Source organism: Carassius carassius, chromosome 12 (genome assembly GCF_963082965.1).
Source record: "Carassius carassius chromosome 12, fCarCar2.1, whole genome shotgun sequence".
In the NCBI taxonomy this organism is placed as follows: Eukaryota; Metazoa; Chordata; class Actinopteri; order Cypriniformes; family Cyprinidae; genus Carassius; species Carassius carassius.
In genome coordinates this window covers 4538144-4565942 of record NC_081766.1, presented here as the reverse complement: position 1 = coordinate 4565942, position 27799 = coordinate 4538144, and the positions used below count along the sequence as shown (strand labels likewise).

At 39.3% G+C, this 27799-nt stretch overlaps 1 protein-coding gene and 1 long non-coding RNA gene across 4 annotated transcripts in view; both read right to left on the bottom strand.

Moving 5' to 3' along the window:
- The window catches only part of LOC132154526 (NACHT, LRR and PYD domains-containing protein 1 homolog), a 59158-nt gene that overhangs the window by 22166 nt on the left and 9193 nt on the right, over positions 1–27799 (bottom strand). The window lies entirely within an intron of this gene.
- LOC132154570 (uncharacterized) lies at positions 15835–16375 on the bottom strand. The gene is made up of 3 exons (XR_009437170.1): positions 16268–16375; positions 16079–16159; positions 15835–15863 (listed from the first exon to the last, which is right to left on the bottom strand). It is a non-coding gene; the product is annotated as an uncharacterized LOC132154570 (long non-coding RNA).

Below are 27799 nucleotides of genomic sequence, written 5' to 3'. Positions count from 1 at the left end.
AAAATCCATTTGCAAAAAAAACAAGGTTATTTTACTTTTATATAGGCTAATAAAAGCATGTTTAACTTTTGTAAGGGAAAAACATGAATCGTGTACAGTATTAGGATTTTTCTATAAAGATATTGTAGTATTGTAGAGTATTGTATTGTAAAGTATAGTTTTGTTCAATCTTGAGTATTAGTCATGAGAGAGATGGATAACAGGGCAAAATAAAGAGACTGAAGAGAAAAATGGAAGTGAAGGTGCAGTTCAGGAGACAACTTTTAATTATTTTGCATGTCCCCAAATTAAAGATTTAAACCTTTTTTTTTTATGTCAGGTCCATACAAAAAATAGTTTTGTCCATGAAGTTGTTTGTATGAGGTTGAATTTTCCAGTCTGAATTTTTTTCCCAGTCCGCCCCTCCTGTAAATTAATGGCAAAGACATGGTTTCATTTACTACACATAGGCCTACTGAAGCTCACATTGTTTTCAACCTCTGCCGCCTCAATATAGGAGTACACGAGCACATAAACATAATTTCTAGAACTGTTCTGTGTCACTTCATGTGCATTTTACTTATTTTGAGAAAACTATCATCATATACAGAGACAGCAGTTTAAAAAAAACACCAATATTTCAGGAGTTTATTACACAGAATACGTCACATGCTTATTAGATAACTGTATTTAAGTTGATGTATATGCTTTTATTTATTATTCATGAATTTTCACAAATTTATAAAAGTAATCAAAAAGTACTCAAAAGTAATTAGTTACATTACTTTAATAAAGTAATTGAAAAAGTTACACTACTATTACATTTTAAACAAGGTAACTTGTAATCTGTAACCTATTACATTTCCAAAGTAACCTTCCCAACACTGAGTCTGAGTGGGTTGGGGGCAGTCCTTTCACAGGAACAAGATGGGAAGGTGAGACCTGTTGCGTACGCAAGTCGCGGTCTTAGGCCCCCGGAGCGTAATATGCTGAATTATAGTTCAATGAAACTTGAATTTTTAGCGCTCAAATGGGCCATGACCGAAAAATTCAGAGAGTATTTATTGGGCAATAAATGTGTAGTGTTCACCGACAATAACCCTCTCAGCCATCTTATGACGGCGAAGCTTGGTGCCACCGAGCAACGGTGGGCGGCACAACTGGCATGCTTTGATTTCGAGGTCAAGTATCGACCAGGCAGGGTCAATAAAAATGCTGACGGCCTATCAAGATGCCAGCCCCCAAGTAGAGGGGTGTTGGACAGCATGCTGCCAGGAGCGGCGGTTCCTGCCTCCATACGGCATGCTGAGAAACCAAGGTCTGTCCCTTTCGTCAGCCAAGCCTCTGTGGTGGCCTTGCCTGGGCATTCCCCCACCGACTTGAGCTCACTACAAGAGGGAAACCCAGTGATTAGGGAGGTCTTATTTTTTTTTAGGAGGGGTAAGTTCCCTGGGCCTGATGAGCGTCGGCAGCTCCCTAGGGATGCTTTGACTTTACTTCGTCAGTGGGATCGTTTGATGGAGTTAGAGGGAGTATTATATCGTCGCATTTTCCGCTCTGATGGTGGCGAGGAGCTCTTTCAATTAGTGCTGCCTTCTGCCTTGCAGGTGGAGGTCTTAACAGGGTTACACCAGCAGCACGGGCACCAGGGTATCGAACGCACTACAGAACTGGTGCGCCAGCGCTGTTATTGGCCAGGCATGTCGGCCATGGTGGCGAAATGGTGTCAAGAGTGCGAGAGGTGCCAGGCTGCCAAAGATCTGCAGCCGGGTGCCCGTAGTTTTATGGGTCATTTGCTGGCTTCCCGACCAAATGAAATTGTGGCCATCGATTTCACCCAGCTTGAAGTATCCTGTTCGGGATTGGAGAATGTTCTAGTAATGACGGATGTCTTTACAAAGTATACTATTGCGGTTCCTACCCGGGATCAACGGGCTGAGACAGTAGCTCAGGTACTGGTTACTGAGTGGTTCTACAGGTTGGGGGTGCCTGGGAGAATTCATTCTGACCAGGGCCGTAGCTTTGAGTCATTCTTGATCCAGCAACTTTGTAAATTGTACGGCGTTGAGAAATCTCGTACTACCCCTTACCACCCTTCTGGTAATGGGCAGTGCGAGCGGTTCAATAGAACATTGCACAACCTATTGCGCACCTTACCGGTTTCACGTAAGAGGGACTGGGCGTCCAGTCTCCCTCAGGTGCTCTTCTCCTATAACACCACCCCGCACCAAGCCACTGGTGAGTCCCCCTACTTTTTAATGTTTGGCCAGGAGCCACGACTTCCCATTGATTTTTTGCTCGGTAGAGTTCCAGAGCCGGTGGCTGGCGACGTGCACGAATGGGTAGTGGAACATCAGACAAGGTTGAAAGTGGCGTTTGAGGGAGCACGAGAACGGCTGAGACTGACTGCTGACCGGCGTAAAACGCATTTTGATCGACATGTTCGAGATACGCCCCTGGAAGAGGGCCAGTTGGTTTACCTCCGCGATTATGGCATTAGAGGGCGCCATAAAATCCAGGATCTGTGGAGTCCAGTGGTGTATAAGGTGGTAGAGGCTCCTAGATCTGGGGGTGCAGTGTATAGCATTGCACCTATACATGAGGAGGGTAAGGTGAAAAGAGTTCATCGGTCGTTACTAAAGGCTAGGATTCAAAGGAATCCTACCCCGGTTGTACTTGGTGGGCCAGTAGGGGAGCTCGAACAGGAGATGGAGGAGGCAGATTTCTGGCTAGTAAGACCCGAAGGCCCCCAACTCGTGTTGGATTCGGTCGACTCTGCCCCTTCAGTACCCGAGCTTGGAGTCCCAGGTGAGCAACACCAACCCTGTGGCATGGGGGTTGGTCCAGTGTTATCACCTGGTACCTCAGCTATGGAGCAGGCTCCTGTTGAGGTTTGCCCGGTGTTATCTCCAGGTTCCTCAGCCATGGAACAGCTTTTTGCTGTTGAGGTGGTCCCAGGGAGACCGAAGCGGGCCACAGCTGGCCAGCATTCTAATATTCACCGCTTGCCCAGGGCTGTGGTTGAAACGGCAATGGTGGCTGTACCCCCGGGCCTGATGTCTAATACAATACTTGCTTTCTTTAGACCTTGGGACTAATTGGGGAAAGTAAGCGAGTTCATCGTCGGGGCGACGATGTGTAACTGGGGGGTAGACTGTAGCAGGGTGGTTGAATCCACTGTAGGGAATGTCATCCACCTGTGCTTGGTTTAGTAACCCCTCCTCCTTATTTGGTTTGAGATATATAAAGGACATGTTATGGCCACTTGGCATGCGTCCTTGTATTTCCCTCGTGACGTCATCCGTGGTCGCCACAGGTATGTGAGTTGTTTGGGGTGAACTCGTGCGTCTCGTTCTGTGCAGGTGGTTGATGAGAATTTTTCTTGTTGTCAGGCTTGGATTGTAAGCTGCTCTTTTTTTTTCCTTCCCGCTGCTTTGTGCTGGCTGCCCACTCTTCACCGGTATGTATAGTTTTGTTTATAACAAGTAATTGACTGCGACTCGGCTATTTATGATTGGTTTTGTCCTCAGTGGCATTGATAGCACGTCACTCATATGGTCTGACTGAGCCGCTATATTGAATATGGTGTGCAACTACGAAGCGGTTTGCGTGCAGGATCATCCCGTGGTATGTAGGATTATAGTTTGCGTATTTGTAATGTTTTCTTTTCCTGTTCTAATATAGTTTCCTTATGCTCTGCAGGGCTCTCCTGCATAACTGAGTCTTTTTGGGCTAATTAGTGGGAAGTGAGCATCAACACTGAACCGTGATCGCGACTGTGTCGCTGTTTTGCCTCGACCTTTATCACGATAGCAACCCAGCGGTTGATTCACGTTGCTATCGGGGTGTAGTGCATGGTTTCGAGGGCAGGCTGAACGTCTCCCCGGGCCGCCGCATATGGAATTCCCTTGGTCTAACTTGGAATCAGCATCTCGTGTCTACCGTGTGGTTGTTTGATTATTTGGTTTTCCTTGGTTTACGTTCAGTCCGTGCCTCACCTCTGAGCACTGTAAACCGGAGTGAACTTGGTTTATTTCAAACTGTTAACCTGTTTTTGTTACATTGTGCTATTTTGTTTGTGCTAAGTGGTTTAATTTCTTGAATTATTTGATTTATTTTGTGACATTGTTTTTTTTGTTTTACTTATTTGGGGGTATTGTACTTTATAAACGTTTGTTATTTTTGTTTTATTTATTTCTTTGAGTTTCTGTCAGATTGTAGTTATCAGTTTGTGTTTTCTTCTTTTTTTTTTCTGTTATAGGAGCTGGGTCTCTGGGGGATGAAGGCGAGGCTGCCATTTGTGTGGTGTGTTCACGTTATAGTGCTGTGTGCCTGCTGCCATCTAACTTTCACGTGTGCATTTGGGTATTTGTAGTGGACTATTGTGGGGGGGGGTTCGTTCTACAATTTGGCAGCCGACCCGGACCCCCAGCTACCGCTCCTGTTGGCCATTTGGTTTTCTTTAATGGGAATTGATTTATTGTGTGTGTGTAGATGCAGATTGATGGTGTGCCTTCCTGTTTATTATATGGCCAATGTAGAGTTTTCACTTGGAAGTTTTTAGCTATTTATTGGTCAATATTGACAAACATAATAAACTTTTCTATATTATTCATGTCTCCTCACCCACTCATTCAAGACGAACCTGTGTGCCCTTAGGGCTGTTATTTCCCCAGTGGTCTGGGGTGGCGTAGTCGACCATACATTGTCATACATATGCATATTTTGTGTTAAGAGTGTGGGAAAACACCCTTACGACCTCCTTTGCTTTTGTACCGCCACGTTACATAATGTTACAGTAGTAATTTAGCTGAAAAATAAACAGGTTTTTTTTGTGGAAGCTATGACAGACAACAACACAACCCTTACGAAAATTAAAGTTTTGTTATTTTACTAATAATCCAGAGAACATGGTTACTATTGTTTAAATGTGGTAACCAAAAATTATTTTACAAATGTATTTATTTAAAAATAAATAGAAATCCATTTGCAGAACAAAAAACAAAACAAGGTTATTGTACTTTTATATAGGCTAATAAAAGCATGGTCAATTTTTGTAAGGGAAAAACATGACTCGTGTACAGTATTAGGATTTTTATATAAATATATTGTAGTATTGTATTGTACAGTATAGTTTTGTTCAATCTTGAGTATTAAAGTCATGAGAGAGATGGATAATGGGGCAAAATAAAGAGACTGAAGAGAAAAAAGGAAGTGAAGGTGCAGTTCAGGAGAGAACTTTTAATTATTTTGCATGTCCCCAAATTAAAGATTTAAACCTTTTTTATGTCAGGTCCATACAAAAAATAGTTTTGTCCATTAATTTGTTTGTATGAGTTTGAATTTTCCAGTCTGAATTTTTTCCCAGTCCGCCCCTCCTGTAAATTAATGGCAAAGACATGGTTTCATCTACTACACATAGGCCTACTGAAGCTCGCAGTGTTTTCAACCTCTGCCATCTCAATATATGAGTACACGAACACATAAACATAATTTCTAGAACTGCTCTGTGTCACTTCATGTGCATTTTACTTATTTTGAGAAAACTATCACCACATCATATACAAGGAGACAGCAGTTTAAAAAAAACACCAATGTTTCAGGAGTTTAGTACACAGAATACGTCACATGCTTATTAGATAACTGTATTTGAGTTGATGTATATGATTTTATTTATTATTATTTAATTTTCACAAATTTAGAAAAGTAATCAAAAGTACTCAAAAGTAATTAGTTACATTACTTTAATAAAGTAATTGAAAAAGTTACACTACTATTACATTTTAAACAGGGTAACTTGTAATCTGTAACCTATTACATTTCCAAAGTAACCTTCCCAACACTGGAAAGGCGTGACGTCACGGGCGGGGTGACGTAGCGACCAGGAAGCTATAAAAGCACGTGCCGTGCAGCTGGCTTCAGCTTCGAGTAGGGAAGCAAGCGCCGGCAGGGGTGCCGGGAGTATGGCTTTGCAACGCAGTGTCTCGTTCCTTCAAGGAACTAGGGTTACATACGTAACCTTGAGGCGTTCCTTTTCAGGAACTCGAGCTGCGTCGAAGCGCTTTGAGGAGCGATGTGCCCACGCTGCCAGACTTCCAAATCCCTGCCTAGTGTGTATCCGAAGAGCACAGCTAAGGCGAGAGAACAGAAGAGCCCAGAGTGGCTCGCATATCAAGGTTGTAGAATCTGACAAATGTAGAGGGCGTGGACCACCCCGCAGCGTTGCAGATGTCCAAGAGGGACACACCTGCTAAGAAGGCCTAGAGTGAGCCTTGGCCCCCAAAGGAGGGGGAAGACCAGAGGACTCATAGGAGACGTTGATAGCCTTGACTATCCAACGACTAAGGGTCTGCTTAGAGGCAGGAAACCCTTTTAGTAGGACCGTAGCAACAAGCAGTTGGTCGAATTTTCTCCACAGGGCAGGTCTGTGGACATATGCGTCCAGCGCTCGAACTGGACACATACAGTTTAGCTTCTCCTGGTCTGGCTCCCTGAAAGGAAGGAGGGCAGAAGGCCTGTAGTACTATGGGTTGTGGAGTAACAGAGGGAACTTTAGGAACATAACCCGCTCGAGGGAATAAGAATGCTTTGGCCATACCAGGGGCAAAGTCTAAGTAGTAAGGGGCCACCAAGGGGCCTGAACCTCTAACAACACAACCAGGTCCCACGGGGGAATACGGGACCGTACTTTAGGTCTCAGCCTCAGTGCACCGTGAAGGAAACATATAACTAGGGGTTGTCTACCCACTGACTGACCATTGAAAGGGACATGGTAAGCAGCTATGGCCGCCACGTACACCTTTAAGGTGGAGTGAGTTAATCCCGCAGAGAGCCTAGCTTGTAGAAACTCCAGAACTGTACCAAGTGGGCAGTTAACAGGGTCAAGCTGGCGGTCTCTGCACCATGAGGAGAAGAGTTTCAACCTCAGGGCGTACAGTTTCCTCGTAGAGGGAGCTCTGGATTGGAGGAGGGTCTCAACAACCTCGGTTGAGAGACCGGAAGCTATGAGCTGTGCCCCCTCAGGGGCCACACCCACAAATTCCACAACTCCGTGCGAGGGTAATATATTTGCCCTGCGCCTGAGAGAACAGATCTGTCCTGATCGGAATCTCCCATGGAGAGCCGTTGAGGAGAGATCTGCGAGCCATAATGGGCCCGACCAGAACAGGGCTACTAATAACAGATGGACCCCGTCCCGGCGTGCTCTCGCCAGAACTCCCGGTAGCAGAGCAATAGGGGGAAATGCGTACAGACGAAGCCTCGGCCAGGTCTGTACCATAGCGTCCAGTCCCAGAGGAGCTGGATGAACTAGAGAGAAACAGAGGGGACGTTGCGATATCTCTTGAGTCGCAAAGAGATCCAAAAACTCTCCAAATCTACTTCACCACCTCGGGGTGAAGCCCCCCGGGCCTCGGCCCCTGTCTCGACAGTATGTCTGCTCCCACAGTCAGTCTCCCAGGAATATACACTGCTCCGAACAAGAGGAGTTTGTCCTGGGACCACAGAAGGATCTGGTGTGCCAGCTTGTACAAGGGGCGCGAATGCAGATCTCTCTGGTGACCTATATAAGAAAACGCCAATGTGTTGTAGGTGCGCACCAACACATGGTGACCTCTCAGGTCTGGGAGGAAAAATTTCAATGCTCAATGCACAGCTAGCATCTCTAGACAACTGGTATGCCATGCCAGATGGCGACCGCTCCACAGACCGCGGGCAGGGTGGCCACTCATGACCGCACCCCAACTGGTGAGGGACGCGTCTGTCGCTAGCGTTACACGGCGACAAGGAGCTCCCAGCACTAGGCCCTGATTCAAGAACCAAGGTTTTATACTGTGCTTATGCAACTTTATGTTTGTGCAACTACAAGCTCGCCGACGCCCTCCGTGTCAATCTCCTCGGAGAAAGAAAGGCAGAGCGTCAAGCCCGATGCTCGGGGGGGAAGAACCGAAGCTCGGGCTTCCGAACCCCGGAATCAGGCAGATCTGGTGGGTAAGGTAGGAGATGAGGACGTGCCCGTCTCCATACCTTCCAGCAGATCGATCTGCGAACCCAACGAATGCCGGCGCGGCTTCGCCTCGGCGAAAGCGGAACCGGCATCACGAGGAACGCTGGCGAAGGCTCACTTCTCGAAGAGAGCCCTCCGGGATCGAAGCGTCCGCATTGGCATTCGTTCACAATGCGGGCAGTCGGCCCCCTCGAGAGGAATATGGTATATTAAAACAGATATTAAAATATCTGATTTTTATGTGAATATAAATGTTAAAGAATATAAAAGATTATTTTTCAACATCATTGCTCCAGTCACTTTTGATCAGTTTAATAGATCCTTGCTGAATAAGTATTAACGTCCTTTAAAAAAAAAAAACTTGCTGACCTCATTGTTTTGAATGGTAGTGTATATGTGCAAAAACTTAAACACAGTCTGATTGCAGAATATTACATTTGCAGAAAAGGAAGGAGAAAAAAGGTTTACAGTACCACTGTGTCTTAGCTAGGCACATTTTGTTTAAATCATAAAAAATAACTCACATTTACCGATAAGAGGAGAGAGACTTTGGACCAATCAGAATTGGCAGTGGGCAGGGCTACTCAGCATGCCCTTCCTGCTGCTTGTGCAGAAATCTAGATTGGAAATGGTGTACATTGTGTTAAAAATCTTTCACTTATTACAGTTTAATGTGCAGAGACAACTTTAAACAAGCCAATAATAGAGTGAACAATCTATTCAACCAATGGTCTGAATTTAGGGTGGGACCACTGGTTTGTCAACCGCTGGTGGACTTTTACATGCACATTGACTGTGATTGTCTAAATTACGACCACAGAAAGATTTCAAGAAAAAAACAGACAAAGCACAAGTGTACGAATTTTATCACAGTTGGCAGTTTGCCAATGTGCATTGGTCCAGGTGTCTTACTCTCCTTCAATGGCCAAATCTCACTGAAAATGAGTGACCTTTGGTTGCTCTTTCACAGCAAATCACTATCTGTGTAACATTAACGTGGAAGATTTATGATTTATAACATGCTTATCATGTCACGCCTAGTTATAACAGTGTGTTCAGTAAAATGTTATCAGAAACATGTAAAGTATTACTGGGAAAAAAAGCTTGTGGGGATAAATCTGCGTTTATGAGTACAATGTGTGCATGCATGATTTGTTCAAAGAGTTCTCCAGGATTCATCTGGACAAGAGAAGCCCAAAGTGAGTGAGAAACAGGGAGGAAAACAAGGCATAAAAGTGAGGCTGTCAGGAAATAGTGTCATAGAAACATAGATACTGTATCTCTCCCCGTGACATCAGTCCTTGTCTGAGATACTTACCCACATTTAGAATTCCCTACAACCCCGCCTAAAACAGCAAAACAATCCATTCTTAGTATCTATCCACATCATGCTTTAAGAAACTATTCACGGGCTAAGGAACCTACTCAGTCATTTCTATTTGGCAATTTACAATCCACATCAAGCTGTCATCTGGTGCTCAACAATACTATTCTGTATGTTACTCTGTACTGTCCTTGTCAAATAAATATATATTTTTTAAATCTTAAAATAACTCAGAAATGTGATTTTCACAACCCAAGATGCACAGGTGATCTGTCTCATAGTAGTGTTTGGCGTTACCTCAAAGTCCTCGTCAGTCAGGTACATCTCCAGTTTCAGCGGGTTGACGCCGTGGGGAAGGGGACGGGTTTGCAGTGTTTCTAGAGGAAAAATGCTCTGACAGAGTCGGGCCAAGACATCCTCCACCAGAATGATCTGGTTACACACCTCTGCCTCCTGCACACACACACACACACACACACAATTTTTAAAAAGAGCAAAAACTTTGAAATACTGTATGTAAGAAAATATATATTTTTCAAGTTTCTAGCCAAGCTCTAAAATATTTTATGAATCAGAAATTAACAGGGAAACAAAAAAGGAAAAAAAAATCCTTCTCCAGAAAATCATAAACAACAGGTAAAGTTTCTTTCTTCTGTAGAACACAAAAGATGACTTTGCTGAAGAATTTTGTTAGCAGACAGTAGCCATTGGAAATAAAATACTACTAAGTCAGTGACTACTGCTAACTGTTTGGGTTGGAACAACTTGAGGGTGAGTAAATGATAACTATTTTTATTTTGGGGTGAACTATCCCAAAATAAAAATCCACAGCGGAGGACGCGAGCCGGGTCCCGGGCGACGACTTCTCCCCCTCCTGCCTTCGACATCTCCATCCGGAACCGCTTCGCTCCCCTCCGCGAGACAGGACGCGACGCTGTGATCATCGGAGACTCCATCGTCCGACACGTAAGTGCTACGTTAGCCGAAGGTAAAGTGCACGCTCATTGTTTGCCTGGTGCTCGTGTTCTCGATGTTTCTGCGCAGATACCCGCGATCCTGAAGGCCGACGAGAGCCCCAGAGCGGTCGTGCTTCACGCTGGGGTTAACGACACCACGCTGCGGCAGACGGAGACGCTGAAGGGGGACTTCAGCAGCCTGATCGAGATGGTTCGCAGCACGACGCCCGCGGCGACGATCGTCGTGTCAGGACCACTGCCCACGTATCGACGAGGACACGAAAGGTTCAGTAGACTTTTTGCTTTAAATGAATGGTTGTTGTCATGGTGTAAAGAACAGAAACTGCTATTTGTTAATAACTGGAATCTTTTCTGGGAGCGTCCTAGGCTGTTTCGCGCTGATGGATTACACCCCAGCAGAATCGGAGCGGAGCTGCTCTCTGACAACATCTCCAGGACACTTCGCTCCATGTGACTAGTAAGACAATTCTAATAACTATTATGATGAGTTTTGTTCCACCCGCTTAAATGATAAAAGTACTTGCGCTGTAAAAACTATTAAGACTGTGTCTGTTCCCCGAATAGTGAGGTCAAAATATAATGTAGGATCTAGAAAAAATCTTATCGTAATTAAACCAGAAAAATGTAAAGTAAATGAACAAAAACAATTTTTAAAGTTTGGGCTCATAAATATTAGATCACTCACACCCAAAGCAGTTATTGTAAATGAAATGATCACAGAAAATAGTTTTGATGTACTCTGCTTGACTGAAACCTGGCTAAAACCAAATGATTATTTTGGTCTAAATGAGTCTACTCCACCGAACTACTGTTATAAGCATGAGCCCTGTCAGACTGGTCGTGGAGGAGGTGTTGCAACAATATATAGTGATATTCTCAATGTTACCCAGAAAACAGGATACAGGTTTAACTCTTTTGAAATACTTCTGCTAAATGTTACACTGTCAGACATGCAAAAGAAGTCTAATGTATCTCTTGCTCTGGCTACTGTGTATAGACCACCAGGGCCGTATACAGAATTCCTAAAAGAATTTGCAGATTTCCTCTCAGACCTTCTAGTTACAGTTGATAAAGCGCTAATCATGGAAGATTTTAATATTCACGTTGATATTGCAAATGATACATTAGGACTTGCGTTTACTGACCTAATAAACTCCTTTGGAGTCAAGCAAAATGTCACCGGGCCCACTCATCGTTTTAATCATACACTAGATCTAATTATATCGCATGGAATCGATCTTACTGCTATAGATATTGTACCCCAAAGTGATGATATTACAGACCATTTCCTTGTATCGTGCATGCTGCGTATAACTGATATTAACTATATGTCTCAGCGTTACCGTCTGGGCAGAACTATTGTTCCAGCCACCAAAGACAGATTCGCAAATAACCTGCCTGATCTATCTCAACTGCTATTTGTACCCAAAAATACACATGAATTAGACGAAATTACTGACAACATGGGCACTATTTTCTCTAATACATTAGAAGCTGTTGCCCCCATCAAATTGAAAAAGGTTAGAGAAAAACGTACTGTGCCATGGTATAACAGTAATACTCACTCTCTCAAGAAAGTAACTCGTAGTCTTGAACGCAAATGGAGAAAAACTAACTTGGAAGTTTTTAGAATTGCATGGAAAAACAGCTATATGTTCAGCTATAGACAGGCTCTAAAAACTGCTAGGGCAGAGCATATCCACAAACTCATTGAAAATAACCAAAGCAATCCAAGGTTTTTATTTAGCACAGTGGCTAAATTAACAAATTACCAGACGCCACCTGATTCAAATATTCCACCAACGTTAAATAGTAATGACTTTATGAATTCACTGATAAAATAGATAACATTAGAAATACAATAGCGAATGTAGATTCTACAGCGTCTAACACTTCAGTTTCATCCATCGCACCCAAAGATAAACTGCAGTGCTTTACAAATAAAGGACAGGAAGAGCTAAATAAACTTATCACTGTATCTAAACCAACAAATTGTTTATTAGATCCTGTACCCACTAAATTACTAAAAGAGCTGTTACCTGTAGCCGAAGAACCGCTTCTCAAAATCATTAACTCGTCGTTATCTTTAGGTCACGTCCCAAAACCATTCAAGCTGGCGGTTATTAAGCCTCTTATTAAGAAACCAAAACTAGAACCTAGTGTACTGGCAAATTATAGGCCTATTTCAAATCTTCCATTTATGTCTAAAATTTTAGAAAAAGTTGTGTCTGCTCAATTGAGCACCTTCCTGCATAAAAATGATCTATATGAAGAATTTCAGTCAGGTTTTAGGCCCCACCATAGCACAGAAACTGCACTTGTTAAAATTACAAATGACCTGCTTCTTGCGTCAGATCAAGGCTGCATCTCATTTCTAGTCTTACTTGATCTTAGTGCTGCGTTCGACACCATAGATCATGACATACTCATAGATCGATTACAAAACTATACAGGTATTCAAGGGCAGGCTCTAAGATGGTTTAGATCCTACCTGTCCGATCGCTACCATTTTGTTTACTTAAATGGGGTGTCATCTCATTTATCATCAGTAAAATATGGAGTGCCACAAGGATCCGTCCTAGGTCCCCTTCTATTTTCAATATACATGTTGCCCCTTGGTAATATTATTAGAAAATACGGAATTAGCTTCCACTGTTATGCTGATGATACTCAGCTATATATCTCAACGAGACCAGATGAAACTTCCCAATTATCTAAGCTAACAGAGTGTGTTAAAAATGTAAAAGATTGGATGACAAATAATTTTCTCCAATTAAATTCGGATAAGACAGAGATATTAATTAGTGGACCAAAAAACACCACACAGAATCTTGTAGATTACAATCTGCAACTAGACGGATGTACTGTTACTTCCTCTACAGTCAGAAATCTGGGTGTTATATTGGACAGCAATTTGTCTTTTGAAAATCATATTTCCAATGTTACAAAAACTGCATTCTTCCATCTTAGAAACATTGCCAAGCTACGAAACATGTTATCTGTTTCTGATGCAGAAAAGCTAGTTCATGCATTCATGACCTCTAGACTGGACTATTGTAATGCACTTCTAGGTGGTTGTCCTGCTTCGTCAATAAACAAGCTACAGGTAGTCCAAAATGCAGCAGCTAGAGTCCTTACCAGGTCAAGAAAATATGATCATATTACCCCAATTTTACAGTCTCTGCACTGGCTACCTATTAAGTTCCGTATCAGTTACAAATTATCATTACTTACCTATAAGGCCCTAAATGGTTTAGCTCCTGCGTACCTAACTAGCCTTCTACCACGCTACAACCCATCACGCACCCTAAGGTCACAAAACGCTGGACTTTTGGTAGTTCCTAGGATAGCAAAGTCCACTAAAGGAGGTAGAGCTTTTTCACATTTGGCTCCCAAACCCTGGAATAGCCTTCCTGATAATGTTCGGGGTTCAGACACACTCTCTCTGTTTAAATCTAGATTAAAAACGCATCTCTTTCGCCAAGCATTTGAATAATGTATCTTAAATTGTGAGTGTAGTTGCATCTGCATTTTTATTCTTTAGCTTGGGTTAAACTAATTTTACTTTGTTGGATCAGCAGCTATGCTAATGATGTCTCTATTTTGTTTCTATGTTTTGCCAACTAGGATTTACACATGCTCCAGTCTGGATCCAGAACACCTGAGAAGAGATGATGCTGACCCTCAGAGGACCCCAGATGATCCTAACCTTGAATCAACAAACAGAACTAACAATTATTGCTACATGTGTGACTGCATCATATAATTACTATTAATTAATAATATTGATAGTTCATCATCTAGCTGACTACGTCTTATATTATTATTATTATTTTTATTTTTCTAAAATCACTTCATATTGGCCATGCAGAACATGACAGAAACTAACACATGATATCAATGGACTGTATGTGGAGTAGACCTGCAGATTAGGTCAAATTGTAACAAGCTATTAAAATTGTCAAACGCCTCATTCATCATTGCAAAACAATGCCAAAACAACAGGCTAACACATACTGCAACTAGGCAGTCAGTGGAGTTTATTTATGAAAGATATTTTATACATAAATATAGTAAAACAACGACTATTAAGCCAGTATTCACACTAATACATTAAGCTGCAGGTAAATCTTACAAACCTTACATCAACCATGCTCTTGTCATCTGATAAGTTTAATTAATGTGCAGGCTAGATTCACTTATAATACTTCGTAATTAAAACTCAACAAGGATTTATGAAATCATGGCCACAAATTAACGTCGTAGTAATTAATAAAACTAGCTCACAAATTCTTCATTTGGTGGGAATTAATTATTAATTCATAGTTAGCAGCTCTCACTATGTAAACTTCGCACCGTTTAAACGTGATAAAATAAAACTTGATTAAATATCGGTACTCACCGTCTGATTGCTATGAAAGCATATGGGTAGCAATATTCAATTTGGAATGTAATATGCAAAATGACCATGCAATATGTAAAATGGCAATGCATTTCTGTATTTACATTTACATTTTCCAATACATTTGTGCAACGTATGGTGCAAAATGAAAATGAAAATTAAATTACATAATTTTCATTTGCCATTTCACACACTAGTTTTAATATGTAAAAGGAATACTAATTTTAACGCTTTATAAGTTGCAAAATTAAAATGAAAATGTATTACAGAAATGATTAGTTTTTTGTAGGGAGCTGCGCTGTTATTGGTCATCTGCTCTGAGATGCTGACACTGCGCAGACTCACACTGCTGTAGCTCTCTTTACTGGCCAAACCAGCCAGAGCTGCGTCCGACAAACTGCAGCTGTTGCTCACTGGAGAACACATGTTAAAAACACTATTACAACAGAAAGTTAAATATATTTGATTAATCTTCTTATTTTGAATACAAATTTTCAAAGCAGAAAGCTATTGCAGCAGTATTTTGAGACTACTTTAAACTTTGAAAATTTTGAAAAGTCTCTCCTCTGTGTACTCCTGTTGGATGTCTTCTCTTGCAGCGAGAATCTTTAAGGGGTTCCTGGAGGCCTGGACATTGTGGGAGGGACGGACGGCCCGCTTGTGCTGCACCATCAGCGATGTCAACCTGGGAGTCAAAGAGAGGCCGGAAGTGAGAGAAAGTGCAATAAGTAACTTTAAACAAATGTTTAGAGCCAAATATTGGTTTAAAGCCACTCCCAATGGGTAAAATCACTAATATCTTTAAGTTTAATTTATTTCAAAAGTGCTACTTTAGCAATTTCCTGTGAACAGCTCAAAGAAAGTGTCTTACTCCGCTTTGGTAGCTAGTGATTATGTGTTTTATGTGTGATTAGTGTCATTATTTGGACCTTGACTTGGATTATTATTGCTGAATATCACTTGTAGTCTATAAGGTTCTTTCCAAAAGCTTCATGCAACAGAAAAGCTACACTATGCCTAACTTAAACAAATATTAATATAAAAAAAATCTGATTTTTTTATTTAATTTTATTAAATGAATATAGTTCAAATATTTTTAAATGTCCTCATGCAGATGCATTCTGCTACTCGTGCTGTGGGGAATATTTGTCAAAGTCGTCTCCTGCAAACCTGATACTGAGAGGGAAGAAGAGATTGAGATGACGGAGTTATGATGGTTTAATTAAAAGCTCCATTATCAGTTCACCATGACAGCAAATGAAAACGGATTCATTTTTCAAAGACTTTGACACCAGATGATGTAATTATGATTTCTTCTTTCACTTCTGTAACGGGCTCATAAAAAAATTTTTTTAAAAGAAAGTGAACAGATTTTGCATCGATCAACTCACCTTTACTGTTCAAACGCCCCAAAAACATCTCTAGCTTTTCCAGCTTCTTATCAGACTCCATTTCTGCTCTGGCCTCAATTTCTGCAGCACATCGGGTCATTTTGCCCCAGTTATATATATATACACTTTCTCAAACTTTATAATTTTCTAAAGAGGGATATCTTCATGAAGTATGTTTGTCTAATGTACCTTCCTGTGGTTTAGAGATAGCCGGCACACTGCTCTTCAGTTTAGCAGAGACTGGAGACAGAATAGGGCTGATCACTGCAGAGGAAGCTGCCAGACCTGACACACACAGTAAAAAATAATGAATCATACATTTGTACCTTGATTTACAGAAGACAGCCACTAAAATGTTATTCAGTGTAACAAGTTTATATATCCTTAAAGTCTTGTCAGGCATATTTAGGAATTATTCCATTATATTAAAGTAGGCCTACTCTATTTATGGCTCACAGTGCAGCTCCACAACAATAATGAACTGGAATTATAAATAGACAAAACTCATTGACACTATAATTAAAATTATAGTAAATTAAAGTAATTAAAAATATAATAAAATTTAGCATGAGCACTTTTTCTCATTTATTTTTTTAATAAGTACAGGTCAGAATAAGTATGTTGTTTCATATATCTAACCGTTATTCTACAACGGGACATTCCTTCATTCATATTTTGACTTTCATTTTTACTGAAGTTACATTATTCACTTTACATGCATTTAATATGTTTTCTATGTAAATAAAATCACTTTTATAAATTTAAATTGATGTGGACACCAAAATGGGATACTGTATCTTGTATTTGACAGTACTTTGAAGTATTTATACTGTATATTTATGTTTGATATATAACTTTTCATTGGTAATTTGTCATTTCAATTTAAGTTTAATTAAATTTTGATTACATTTTGTAATATAAAATTCTTCAATATGCATAATTTATTTAAGTGTTAATATTTTAAGAAAATTCAAATTCAAGAAGCAAAACAAAAAGTATTTTAATCTTAGTTTTGTCCAGTTATTATTTATAGATCATTCTGATACTGGAGGATAGTCCAATGACTTAGACAAAATGGACAGATAATTCATACAAGCAGGTCATCAGAAAACTCAAATTGTACAAACCATGTCAAAAACTCATTTTGTAACATTTGAATATGACTCATCTTTGCTGTTCATACAGTATTAAATCTGCCAGTCAACGGCAAAAACCAAAAGTGCAATAATCCTGACTCAAATTAGATTTATGCATTTATTCCGCCAACTCTTGTTTAATAAATGCATTTGCCTGGAGTAAATCTACAGAAATTATAATTGTGTATGTAGTCTAAGGCATACATACATAAATATGCACACATGAATAATCATGTTCAATTCAACAAGAAAAAAAGCAACTCTCATCTCATCTGACAAAACCTAATGATCTAAACCACCAAACATTCTAGACTAATAAAGATTATCTGTTGGCTGAAATTGACAAACCAAGAGGACATTCAGAGTTATGTTAGAAATGAAATGGTTCCAAAATGCACACGCTCTCTTACCTGGCCTTGATGTTCTACAAACTGGCATTTTGGAGTAGATGGGAGAGGAGGAGAAGAGTAGGTGGAGGAAAAGACAGGCTCCTACAGTCAGGAGAAGGACGAAAAAGGAAGTAGATAGAAGACAAGAATGAAGGAATGAATGAGAGACACTGAATACAGGTGTAGATATGAATGGAAGAGAAACATAATCCACAGATTATGAGGAATGAATGAGCGATAAAAGGGAATGAATAGGGATAAAAGGCCAGAAGGAAAGTCTGGACCAGTGGTTCTCAACTGGATTTGCTTCAGGACACAGATTGTACAGTGGATATCAAGTGGCGATCTACAGTACAAACTATTTATATTGTACATAAATAAAAAATTTTAACCTAATAATATTTTTATATACCGAACAGACTTAAAAAAAAAACACAAAATTATTGATATTACACTGCATAAACTGATAACATAAACAGAACATTTTGGTTTGTATATCAAAGTTTTCATGTTCTTGGTTTGCTACATTTTATTAATCCTAATTTTGCATTCATCTCTGCTGTCCATAGTAATATCAGAACAGACCAGTCACTTGTTTTTGAGTTGTGACCCATCAGTTGAGAAGCACAGATCTGGTCCATCTAGAAAAGCAAGGGTTTCATCTATAATGTAAAGTGAAATATTACATGTTCCTAAACATTAAGTTTTAAAGAAATGCAAGTATTAACTTACTACAGTCACCTGAAAACAAACAGAAAGGTGGTACTTTCCAAATAAGGCTTTTGTTAACATTAGTTAATGCAGATAACAATGAGCAATGTAGTTCTAGGACATCATTAATATGGTTTATGTTAACAAATAAAAATACAATTGTTCATTGATTGCTCATTTTAGTTTACAGTGTATTAACTAATGTTTACAGAAACAACTTTGAATATAAAGAATGTCATGTAAATGTCAAAATAACAAAAATTCTCAAATGCTGTGGAAGTGTTGTTAAATGAAACCTTATTGTAAAGTGTTACCAACTGAAATGTGTAAAATATTTTAATAAACCAAATTAGGTTAATTTAGAATACAAGGCAAACAGTGTGTCATTTCTTTAAGAAATGACCAATTGAACTTGAGTTTGCACAAGCAGGCCAGCCAATCATCTTGCAGCTAAAGCCAAAATTGTCTAAGTCAGACACTGATGTTGGCGCTTAACCAGAGCTGCTCAGATGACGTGAACTCGCTGATAACGGTCTCGTCCTAAACACACAGGAGATGCGCTTGTAGAGTTAAGACCAGAGATGTATAGTAACGAAGTAGAACTACTTCACTACTGTACTTAAGTACTAAAAGGCGGTATCTGTACTTTATTAGAGTATAATTTTTTTCTCCTACTTACACTTTTACTTCAGTACATATTTTCGATGAGTTTAATACTTTTACTCCGATATTTTTTTTTATGTGCTGCATCGTTACTCGTTACAATTATAAAAATGTTACGAATCATTCCATTACAAACCCACATTACCACTGCCAGAACTGTAGATGGCAGGTTTGTTGGCACATCACTGAGCGAATCAAGCGATTGAGAAGACTGCGCGTGCTGACTGAACTGCTGTGAAGAGAGAGATGAACACCGAGCCGAGCCAGATAATGACTCGTTCACGAGTCAAGAAACGGTTGCATCGGTTTTCGAATCACCAGTAGTTCTTTCTGACAGTTCGATTCAATAAACCAGTTGAAGAAAACAGTTCACCGGTTCTTTTGCGCTCGACGTAATGGCGTCATTGGCGTTGACTGCAAGCCTTCGGTTTACCTGGGCTCATAACATTAGCACAGAATCAGTTCAGAATCAATCACCAAAAGAATCAGTTCGGTTCATGCGCTCTGTGGGTCGGTTTGCTTTCACGCTGAATCACACATGCGCAGTATCATCAGCTCCTCGATTCTCGAATCGGACACGTCTGACAGAAACGGTTCTTGACCACTGATCTATAATATAAGTTATATATATAGATCAGTGTTCTTGACTCGTGAACGAGTCAGTCTGTTGTTCGTTATCTGGCTCGGCTCGGTGTTCATCTTCAGTTCTATCTTCACATCAGTTCAGTCAGTGTACTGTTTGAGTAAATGAATTACTCCGGGATATTGGTTTGTTTTAACTCAGAGGGAGTGCCAGCCACAATAAAAAAGTTAACGGCTTAATTCATTTGTGGATTAATGCGTATTGGAGACGCGAACCGTTTAAAACGATTCAGTTCGATTTGGTGAACTGTTTCAAAAAGATCCGGTTACATCGAATGATTCGTTTTTGGACCAAAATGTATTTTCGATGCTTCAAAAAATTCTAACTGACCCTCTGATGTCACATGGACTACTTTGATGATGTTTTTCTTACCTTTCTGGACATGGACAGTTGACCGTACACACAGCTTCAATGGAGGGACTGAGAGCTCTCGGACTAAATCTAAAATATCTTAAACTGTGTTCCGAAGATAAACGGAGGTCTCACGGGTTTGGAACGACATGAGGGTAAGTTATTAATGACATAAGTTTAAGTTTAAGTTTAATATATCATATATATATATATATATATATATATATATATATATATATATATATATATATATATCATATATTTTTAGTGACAAGTACACATTTCCATTGCCAACACTTAGTGTCAGATACCTTAAAGGGATAGTTCACCCAAAAATGAAAATTCTATCATCGTTTACTCACCCTCAAGTTGTTCCAAAGTTGTTCCAGAGTTTCTTTGTTCTGTTGAACACAGAGGAAGATATTTGGAAGAATGAAAGAATCAAACAGATCTCGGTCCCCATTGACTTCCATAGTAGGAAAAAATATATACTATGGTAGTCATTAGGGACCGACATCTGTTTGGTTACAAACATTCTTCCAAATATCTTCCTTTGTGTTCAGCAGAACAAAGAAACTCATACAGGTTTGTAACAACTTTAGGGTGAATAAACGATGATAGAATTTTCATTTTTGGGTGAACTATCCCTTTTAAGACATTGCTATTGCTACATTGCTATGCCATTGCTACACTGTCTATGCTATGACTGCTCCACAGACATCTTGTTGCAAATTTTGCTCACACACACACCTGGACCTGGAGATATGCACACACACACACACACACACTCACACACACTCAAACTCACAAACTTACACACTCAAACATTCAAAAAGACTCACACACACACTCAGACACACACAGGCTCACACACACACCAAACTGGACCTGGAGGTGGACACACACAGACTCTGACACACACACACACACACACACACACACACAAACAAACCTGGAGATTGAGGTGGACAAAAACCAACACACACCAACCTGAACTTGGAGATAATAACAATATAATGTCTAGTCTGGTGGCTGTGATATATATAAATCTACCAACATCCGTTGCCATGATTTTTGGAATGACTGATCGCGAGAGGAAAAAAATGACGTTTTAGTCGAATAACATCGGTTAATGGAAACGCCATCATTTCGCAATAGTTGTTTATCGATATTTAGAAAAAAACCCACAAAAGTTTTGCGCGAATCTGTAATGGAAACGCGACAGAGTTATGTTGAGCAACAGTGTTCATTACTAACCATTCAACTCCGGATTGATTCTGGAATCTTCGCTGGGGGAATAAGCATTAAGCTCCGGCAACAATCCGTCCTCTAACTAACACATGCTTATGTTTTGATTCAGATCGTGTTCGAAGGGGAGGGGCTAGTCGTGATTGCCTCCGTTGTCAGTTTTTGAGAGGGAGGGAGCAAGCAGGGTGCAGCTCTACAATAAAATACAATTGTACCCATATTAAATAGTTTAAAAATCTGAATCAATCCGTGGCGGTCAGCATTGATATTGTGGCGGGCCGCCACAAATTAATGAATGTATGGGAAACCCTGTAATACTTGTACTTTTACTTTCAGTACTTGAGTAGTAAATTTTCAAATAGACTACTTGCAATACTTAAGTACAAAAAATGTTGAATACTTTAGTACTTCTACTTAAGTGTGGTGCTTAAAGAGCACTTCAACTTCTACTCAAGTCATTTTTTTGATAGAGCACTTGTACTTTAACTCAAGTCTGGATCTCTAGTACTTTATACATCTCTGGTTAAGACTGGAAAAGTGCTACATGAAAACTATTTGGTGTGCAAGACCTGGCCTTTATCTTCGGATAAACTGAAAACACTTCATTCCTTTATCCTTTGCGCTTGCTAAATTGACAGTAGCACAATAACTCAGGAACGCACAAGTTACTATATAAACCTCAGTGAACACTGAAAATTACACAGGGTCTGAAAAGATGAATACTATGTATTTTACTACACCATGCTGTGAAATGACTCAGACTGAGTAAAATACAGGTTTCAGGTCTAGGCAGTCAATTCACAGCTTTGCCTACGAGAGTAAATGAATGTGTTACTTTTCACAAATTAGAATAACACATCAGATTCACAGTTTTGATTAGGGAATCTTCACCAAAAATGAAAATTCCTATCATTTACTTACCTTTAGCACTTTTTTTCTTCAGAGGAACATTGTTGGACATTTTTCCATTTTTTGGAGAAATTGTACTTTACAAGAGATCTAAGACTGAATTCTTGTACTTTTACAAAAACAAATATATATACAGTACAGACCAAAAGTTTGAACACACCTTCTCATTCAAAGAGTTTTCTTTATTTTCATGACTATGAAAATTGTAGAGTCACACTGAAGGCATCAAGGGCTATTTGACCAAGAAGGAGAGTGATCTTTAAAGAAGCAGCATAGACAGCTGCTTCAGAAACATGCGTGGCATGGCTGGAATAAACACAAACATTGACTAGAGTGCCTGCAATAAGCTTCAGTGGCAGTGTCAGAGCCACAGTGCGCCGCAGATGTGTGCAGTGTAGCATTAATGGAAGGGAAAGCCCTTTATACTGGAGAGCGGTCATGTATGAAGTGTTTCTTGGAGGTTATATAGTACATTGAAGAATGATAATATGTCTTTTTACATACTCCATGTGACCTGTAAATGCGAGAAAAAAAACCTGTATATATTTGTAATTGATACCAAGTACAAATTCTCAGTACTTTTTATACGCCTGAATGTTTTTATTTGGAAAACAGCAGCAACTTCACGAAAAATTATTATTTTGTATGAATGTAAAAAGTTAATGTTACAGCATTATAGCGTTTCACATCATAGACACCATGGTCTACGTATTTATAGACCTCACACTGGTGCTGGTGGACTTTATAAAACTTTATAAAAAATAAATAAAAAAAGTAGGAATAACCGGTGATTCCTTTTAATATTTGATGTTGCTAGGCTACAGACTCTTACCTTTTTATTAAAGCCTTGCTCCTCCATTATTTGACTACTCTTCTCGCTTACAGACACCACTTCCTGTATAACTTCCTGTTTATTATTGATCCTGTTTTTCCAATCTTCCTCTCCACTCTTCTTCAACATTGCCAACCTGAGAAAAAAAGTATCAAATGTTTCAATCCACTTGGAACAGAAGACATTTACATTGTAGATGGATAACTCTACTGTGAAATAAAATGAAAGAAATGACAACTGAAAATAATTTGGGGGATGCTGTTTGTTGTACAAAACATTCAGAAATCCCACCAAATAATACAGCATGCAAAATTCTCCACAATTCAGCTTTCTCATGCTATTTTGTCAAGGTTTGTTCTCTCTATCTCTCCGTCTGTACTCATTTCCTCCAGTCCTGCGGGAAAGGCTGGGAGATCTAAAATAGTGCTGTGCGCATTATCAGCGCTCACTGAGAGCAGAGGTGACCCAATTTCATTTATAAGATGAGACAGAAAGAGAACAGCTCCAGTCACCCTGCAACATCTAAAGCCATCAGCACAAGCCAACGTATGTGCCATTGTTTCTTACACCACAACTCTCTGACTATAGATGCATCAAATTTAAATCTAAATGCGATGATAATTCCGCACTTTCGGTACTGCATGACGAGTTGGTCACACAGGCATGTAAAACAGCATTAAGGCCCCTGGAATCATTGTATAAAAGTTCTCTTAAGGTTCATGACAAGAAATCTTGGCTATTTCATCACTGTCATATTCTTAAAAAACATAGTATATTAAGTTTTGAAAACGTAATCATATTAAAATCTCTATCTTTTGTTCAAGATAATAAATGGTACTGCAGCTCCTCCGTTAAATAAGTTCATCTCACTGAGTTCAGAAATGACATCTCGAGGCACTCAGTCGACTGTTCGGGGCAACTGTAGGATTCCTCAGTGTGAAACAGCATTCGGCAGCTCAGCTTTCTCAAGTATGGCCATTAGACAGTGGAATAAGTTGCCAACAGAGTTGACCACATGTGTAAATTTTAACACTTTTTCACATCGGGCCAAAAAATGGCTTCTTCTAAAGCAATCATGTTCACATAATGTATTGTAATTGATGTGTATGTGAGAGTGTATTTGTAAATGAATATTGAGGAATGAATTGAGGGTGTGGTAATTTTAATGCTTTTTTTGGGGTAAATGTATTATTAACATGTGTATCTATTTGCCATCAGCCTGCCCAGGGACTACAGGTGGAAATTAGCATAATTGCTACAACCTGGTATAATACATCTCTCCTTTTAAGGTTAATGTATATTTTACAGTGTCCCTGTTCAAATAAATAGTTAATAATAATAATTTCACAATTATTTATTTTACTCTATAATTTATTCTTCATTTTTGTCTATTCTGTATTACTCCACCCTTGATATTACATATTCTTCTTGCAATTATGAATCTATTGTTGTTCAGTTATTTATGGTATTATTCATATTATACATATAATGTTATTGTACCGTTGTACTCACTTTTCATATTATTCACTTTACTTCAAGTTGTACTACATGTGCTTTTTAATATAACATATCAATTTTTTCTATATTTTCACTGTGCACTGTATCAGTGCATAATATTTACATTTTCACTGGATCCATAAAGGCTTATCATTAATATTTGTTATTGTGAGTTTATCTATAGGCTATAGAGTGCTATCAAAATAAAAAGACTTTTTAATGTAATTAATAATTTTCCAAAGTTAATTGTCAAATGGAGTTCGATTTTCCACATACACTGATCCGCTTCAGCAGAGGGCTGGGGGGTGGGGGGGGTCTGCGGTCTTGGGTGACGGGATGGGGGGCTTATGATATTAGACTTCGTAGCCTATAATAAAAGATAATGAATTTCAAACCTTAACTAAACACATTTTTGACATCCCTCGTTAATTTCATCTTATAACATTAAGTGAAGCTAAACAATAAAACAATAAAACTGTCACTCAAAATATTAAGATGAATAGAAATATATTATATATATATTCTATATATACTATAGAACTATGTATTTTTACTAAATCTTAATATTGGATTCATTTTCTGCCATTCATCAATAATAAAAGATAATGTCTTCATCCTCAGGGTCGTCGTTATTAGTGTCTTCTGTCTCAATCTTGTCTATTGTGAACAGTCTTGTGAGAGAGTCCTTGAAAAAGCTGACTTTCACTTTCTGATCACAAGCTGATGATGATCTGGATGTGTCCATCATGACTGCTGTGCACCCATTCATGGCTTTACTGCGCTTCATCCTTCAAAGAGATTGAACATCAATTATTAAACCATTAACGGAGCAATAGGGGATAATAAAACTCGAAATAATAAATGGTTAAGTAGTATTATAGGACAGACCCTGTGATAATTATCCTGCAATCTGTATCCATCTGAGAGCTCTGCAGAATCCTCTCTACCTCCTCCAACAACAAGCCACCACTTTCTATGCAGTCAAATCTGAAACATTAACATTTAATACCATTGTTTCAATTTTTAATGAAATTCTAAAAAAAAAAAAGAAAAAAAAAGTGCATTCAAGGACAAATAGCAATTTCTTTTAAACATCCTCATACCTGATCTCCTGAAGACTGGGACAGACTTCAGTTAAGAACAGACACTTCTTCATCCAGTTCTCCGTTAGACTGCTGATCTTGAGTCTGACCTTCTGCAGACCAGAAACGGAGAGCAAAGTGGACATCAAAACACCCACAAGCTCTTCATGCTCTTCACATCTAGATTATGGGGAAAATAATTAAACTTGATGAATATATACAGTGCATATTTTCAAATAAAGAAACTAAGTGTTTAACTAGAAGCAAAAAATTAATTTTCAGGTAAATAATGAATTGACAGAATCCTTACCCATCTTCTAAACCTTTAAGGATGTCAAGAGTTTCAAAAAGTTCCTGTCCGTCCAGTTTAGAAATCTCTGAACACGGTGATATGAATGAAATGAATGATGGAGATGTTTCAATGTTGCTATCACTGGCCAACTGAATGTCGACTGTCAAGCTTGAAATAAAAGACAACGAGATAAGGCAAGGCAAGGCAAGGCAAGTTTATTTATATAGCACATTTCATACACAATGGTAATTCAAAGTGCTTTACATAAAAGAAAGTAAAATAATAATGAAGAAAAATAATAACAAGAATAAAACAAGCAATTTTAAAACTTTTAAAATTATTAAAACTGTACTTATTTAAAATTAGTTTAAAACAGTTAGAAAATGATTTTACATAAAAATAAATTAAAAAAAAAAAAAAACAGTGAAAATATATATTGCAATCAGTTCGGACATTGCACAGTGCTCATTCAATAAATGCACAGCTAAACAGATGAGTTTTAAGTCTAGATTTAAATGTGACTAGTGTTTTAGCACATCTGATCTCTTCTGGAAGCTGATTCCATCTGCGGGTGGCATAGTAACTAAAGGAGGACTCCCCTTGTTTTGTGTGAATCCTTGGTATTTCTAACTGACTCGATCCTAATGATCTGAGTGGTCTGTTAGGTTTATATTCAGTGAGCATATCTGAAATATATTTCGGTCCTAGGTCATTTAGTGACTTATATACGAGTAAAAGTACTTTAAAATCAATCCTAAATGTAACTGGAAGCCAGTGTAAGGACCTGAGGACTGGTGTGATATGCTCAGATTTTCTGGTTCTAGTCAGAATCCTGGCAGCAGCGTTCTGGATGAGCTGCAGCTGTCTAATGGTCTTTTTGGGAAGGCCGGTGAGGAGCCCATTACAATAGTCCACCCTGCTGGTGATGAAGGCATGAACAAGTTTCTCCAAGTCTTGGCTGGAAACAAAAGATCTAGTTCTTGCAATGTTTTTTAAATGATAGTATGCTGATTTAGTTGCTGCTTTGACATGACTACTGAAACTAAGGTCTGTCTCCAGAATCACACCAAGATTCCTGACTTGATTATTAGTTGTTTGACCCCTAGAGTTAAGGTATGCATTCACCTTGAACACTTCATCTTTGTTTCCAAATGCAATGACTTCAGTTTTTTCCTTGTTTAACTGAAGAAAGTTCTGGCACATCCAACTATTAATTTCATCAATGCATTGGTAAAGGGAGTCAATTGGGCTGTAGTCATTTGGAGATAAGGCTAGGTAAATCTGGGTATCATCAGCATAGCTGTGATAGGCAATTTGGTTCTTTCTCATTATTTGACTTAGTGGAAGCATATACAGGCTAAACAAGAGCGGTGCAAGAATTGACCCTTGTGGGACTCCGCATGTCATGGACGTCCACTTAGACTTATGCTCTCCTAGACTCACATAATAGCCTCTCCCTTCTAAGTATGACCTGAACCATTTGAGTACCATCCCAGAAAGCCCGACCCAGTTTTCCAGTCTCTCTAGTAGTATGATAAGTCCCAAGTTAATTTTTCTATGGTTATACTAGAAATCTTTGTCATTTCTTTACCGTCAGGGATAAACTTACGTGGAGTCTGTGTTTCTGTTGATGTTGAGAGAGGAACACACACTGAGCTCACTGTGTGTATTACTGTACTCCACCTGCAAACTGACAGGCTGATATTTAAAAAATGTACTTAAATGTACTTTGCTATCTGATCATTGCCTGCTTTAAGTTGATCTTCCAGTATAAGTGAATAAAATGATGATGATGATGATGATGTTATATTAAAATATAATGAATATATACCAGATTTTATGGAGACTGGGAGCTGTGTGACACATGGAGAAGATCTTCACAGCCAAGTTCTCGGTTAGTCTGTTGGTGGTCAGTCGCACCTCGTTCAGAGCAGACACCGAGTGCAGGGACAACAGTAGAGCATCCAC